The sequence below is a fragment of the Parasteatoda tepidariorum genome, chromosome 4, assembly GCF_982258835.1.
Source record: "Parasteatoda tepidariorum strain Cologne lab strain chromosome 4, Ptep-v5.0, whole genome shotgun sequence".
NCBI lineage: Eukaryota > Metazoa > Arthropoda > Arachnida > Araneae > Theridiidae > Parasteatoda > Parasteatoda tepidariorum.
In genome coordinates this window covers 20,066,901-20,071,667 of record NC_141758.1, presented here as the reverse complement: position 1 = coordinate 20,071,667, position 4,767 = coordinate 20,066,901, and the positions used below count along the sequence as shown (strand labels likewise).

General features: G+C 29.0%; 1 long non-coding RNA gene across 1 annotated transcript; it reads left to right on the top strand.

The window, feature by feature from the left end:
- Positions 1–1,302: 1,302 nt before the first annotated feature.
- LOC147810776 (uncharacterized) lies at positions 1,303–4,263 on the top strand. Its single transcript, XR_015432855.1, has 3 exons — positions 1,303–1,367; positions 2,048–2,189; positions 4,209–4,263. It is a non-coding gene; the product is annotated as an uncharacterized LOC147810776 (long non-coding RNA).
- Positions 4,264–4,767: the final 504 nt, after the last annotated feature.

The following is a 4,767-nucleotide window of genomic DNA, read 5'->3' as shown; positions in this document are numbered from 1 at the left end:
ACTTAGTTCCGACTTAATAGGGGTTTTAAGGGCCATTCTAGTCCTTGACGGGGGCGGTGCTCGATCCTCGACACCACCGAGTACATGCGATATATGTGCTATTAAAATCTGTGGAATCGAGAGGCCTGTGGTCGGTCGCATTGCTGTGCCAAATGTTCAGGGATCTGGAGAAAATTTCCTACCCCTTCAGATTTAAGTCTAAATGGATGATAAGCCTAATGTACAGCTCTAGTGCGACGCAACTAAAACTCCTACCTTCATTAGTTCGTTGACAAATTATCTGTTTACACTGTGTTATCTGGGAATACAATTTCAACAAAATCTTTTTAATATATACATACATTGCTTTTAAAAGGAAGGCAAATATCAGCAAGCGAAAAAACAGATTCATAAAAATTTACTTTTTTTTTTTATCTGAAACACTGAAGAGGGGAAACGGAACGTTCAACGAAAATGGATCCTTCCAGCTAAAATTAAATATAAAACTTTTAATATATTACATGAAAATAACTTGATCCACGGGGAATGTTAACAACTCGACGCCCTTTTTTACCCTTTTTGTTATAATAAAGTTTTCAAATCCATTATATTCCCTTATGAAAATTTAAGGTATATTTAAGGTTGATTTGAGGTATTTTTGAGGTATTAAAGTTGCTTTGAGGTATATTTGAAGTATATTTAAGGTTGCAGAGAAAACAGCAATTAAAATTATACCTCGTAAAGGTTGTAATTAAGGTGTACGAGGTTGATTTATATATACTTCAGCTTGTTTTGAGGTTGTTTAAAATTCACTTCAAATCAACCAGACTGATAAGGAGATTTTTAAGGTATACCAGGTTTATTTTCTTACACTTGTAACAAAAGAGGTATTTTTGAGGTATAAAAATTTTTACCTTATTTCAACTAACGATAAAAAGGTATTTATTGAGGTATATGAAGTCATTTTATTTATACCTAAGCTTATTTTGAGGTTGTTTTAAATTCACTTCAAATCATCCAGACTGATAAGTTGATTTTTAAGACATACCAGGTTGTTTCTCTTACACTTGTAACAAAAGAAGTATTTATGAGGTATAAAAAAATCAACCTTATTTCAACTAACGAGAGTGAGGTAATTACGAGGTATAAAAAATATACCTTTTTTCTACTAACGATATTGAGGTATTTATGAGGTATAAAAAAATATACCTTATTTCAACTAAAGAGAGTAAGGTATTTATTGAGGTGTTGAAGTCATTTTATTTATACCTAAGCTTGTTTTAAGGTTGCTTAAAGTACACTTCATAAAAACTAACTCACTTCCCAGAGTTCCATGCGAGCCGGCAAATGGCGTGTGTGTTGACAATCGAAAGTCTATTCGAAATTCGGTAAGTGTGCTTGACATTTATTAATTTAGTTTTATTACTTTTAATCAAATATGCTTCAATTTTGAAACTCAAATTTTATTATTTTTGTTTTAACGACGCGTCCTGATCTTAAATAATTTAAGTTGGAGGATATTCTTAGAGGCTATCGTTGTAGGCTTAGCAATAAGAGAGAATAACCGAAATATTTCTCGTCACTGTTTTGGGTAACATTACTGGTGAATCGTTACAGCAGGTTATGCACAGTATATTTTATTGTTTGTAGTTCAGTCAAATAGAACTATTCTTTTTATTGTGCTTAAATGTATATGTTTTAACGTAGCAGTATGCACGCTGATTAATTGAGAAAAATGTTCACAATTTTTCTTATAAATAAATCATTGAAAATTGAAAGATTTTTAAAATAGCAATTTTGCTTTGAAATTCTACTATAGCTATATGCTTATCGTTTGGATATTTGTTGCAAAGTTTATATTATTGTTTATATATATATATATATATATATATATATATATATATATATATATATATATATATATATATATATATATATATATATATATATATATATATATATATATATATATATATATATATATATATATATATATATATATATATATATATATATATATATATATATATATATATATATATATATATATATATATATATATTTACAGAGCTTATCCACAGTTCCCTGATATTACTGAGATGGCCTAGGCTGTAAATAGCACATGCGCGGCGGCGCAGAAGAAGAGACAAGCAAGCTACTGCTCAGCCTTCCCCTAGGATATAGTTCTGAATTTATACCTAAAAGAAAAAGTAATCTCTCCTAATAAACTATAGAATTTATGTAATTGTTGATAACAATAGTTTGCTAGATATTTGATAATTGAAAACTAGTAACTGTACTAGCTCACTTCTTCATGTTTGATCACAAAACTGCTATTTTCACTACATGTTATTTTCTCGCATTTTACCCACGTTAATTATTTACTAAGCAGATTGTTATTACTTATTAGAATATTGGGCAGAATGAAATTAAATCCGATTTCAAGTTTATATGACAATTTGTTTCAAGGTTATGAGCTTTTTCATGCAGCTGTGTATGGTTCACTACTTCAAAAATGTGCGAATTTCGGAAATCTTAAATATTTTAGAAATAAGTCAGTATGGTATGCAATTTTAATCCTGAATTGAATAAAATAAATTGCAAATAAAAACATTTATTGTTGAAAGTAATATGCATTATTTAGAGTTCATCCTATGGGATGTGTATTTATTTATATTTAAACAAGTATTTGTAACAACTAGCTATTAGTTTCATTCTGCTCGGTATTATAAGTTATATAGGAGATATTATACTCAACTTATTTTAAAAGTATTATTTCAAATCATTCTCTCTTAGACATTTTCCTCACATAAAATTACTCACAACTTTAAAATAAATGCTCCTTATCAGCTTGTAATTTGTTCTATTCGATTGAGTGTAAAAAAAGAATAGAAATTGGTACATAACTTTAAAATTTTAATTTATTAAACGATTGTAGATTCTTGATTACATTGATTAAAAATTATTAAAATAACTATTTTTTAAGAAACTCTGATGTGATTGACAATAACATAAGTCCTTTTCAGAATCAGCGTCAAAAATTTAAAAAGAAGCTGCTAGTTTCATGAAGTCTGACAAAAAGTTGAAAAATATAGACTAGGTTTATTGAGTTTAAAGATTTTTAAAAAAGAAAGGGAAGGAAATCTAATTATTAAACTTACAAAAACCATAATGTTACAGATGTATAGAAAAATAAAAAGTGTTAAAATTGCATAATAAGATTGGAATTATACAGAGTGTTTATAAAGTCCCGGACCCATTTTGATGTTTAATAACTCATAAAATAATAAAGATAGATTAAAATTAATAACATTAATGGTTAGATAGACTCAAAAAGTTTCATGACCCTTGTCAATGAACTTCCACGTGTGCCCCCTTCGTCGCACGGAGAATATCAAGTCGATAGTCAATTTCACGAGAGGTAGTTTTCTTTTTTACAGAAAAGACAATCTCATCAGTCGTATAATTAGACATGTTGGAAAACTTCGTATTTCCACAACTAGAAGAGTTTCAGCCACATGTCTTTTTGCAACAAGATGGTGCACCACCTCATTGGGGTATCATCGTTCGTAGTTTTTTGAATGACCATTTTACAGGAAGATGGATTGGGCGAGGAGGTCCAATTCCTTGGCCACCCAGATCACCTGATATAACGCCGCTGGACTTTTTTCTTTGGGGATTTATAAAGGACAATGTTTACAGGAGGATCGTGTCGAACATTGATGGCCTAAAAACCAAAATTACAACCGCAATAGCCTCAGTGGATGCCGACATGCTTGCCGCTACCTGGCGTGAAATTGACTATCGACTTGATATTCTCCGTGCGACGAAGGGGGCACACGTGCAAGTTCATTGACAAGGTTCATGAAAGTTTTTGAGTCTATCTAACCATTTATGTTATTAGTTTTAATCTATCTTTATTATTTTATGAGTTATTAAACATCAAAATGGGTCCGAGACTTTATAAACACCCTGTATATTTGAATTTCTGTAAATGTTGTTAATGGTAATACTGTCTTCAGTGTATTTTATTTTGTGGCTGTGATACTTGTCATACTTTTCAGCTACGAAGATTGAATAGAAATGACAGAAGATATTTATCTGAAAAGGAAAATTAATTTTATCCAGTTAATTTAAATGATAAAAAAAATACTTTCTAATATTTTAAGACCTGCCACTATTATTGTAAATATGACTTTCTTACTAATTTATATATTTTTTCCTTTTAGGTTCCAATAATTACAAGTTTCAACATGTAGACGGAAACAGTATTAAAATAATTTTGTTGGTTTGTGAAAAAAGTGAAATTTTAGTTTTAAATAAAAGTCCTTTGAATTTCAGCCGACTAATTATTTAAATTTGTAGTTTTATAGCTTTAAAAATTCAAGCACCTTAGACAATTATCTTCTAAAAATACGAGTATGAGCTCCCATAAATAATTTTTACTAACTGTAGAGTTTGGATAAGTGTTATTTTAAGATGATTTAAATCAATCTATTAAAATTATAGAAGAATTATGCATTTGAAACTTTCTTTTATAGCTTAACAAAAGAAGCAATTACTGCCGAAGGTTTAATATTAAAAATTTCAGGTTGATAAATGATCTCTACTAGTGAAAAAAATGTAATGTACATTATTCTTCATATAATATATATAATATCTTTATATATATATTATATATTTTTTGTATAGTGAGTCTAAAAATTAATAAACTAGGTGGTCCGTATAACACCTCACTTTCGTAACTGCTAAAAAAAAACGTCTTTGGTTGATAAATTAATACTTCTA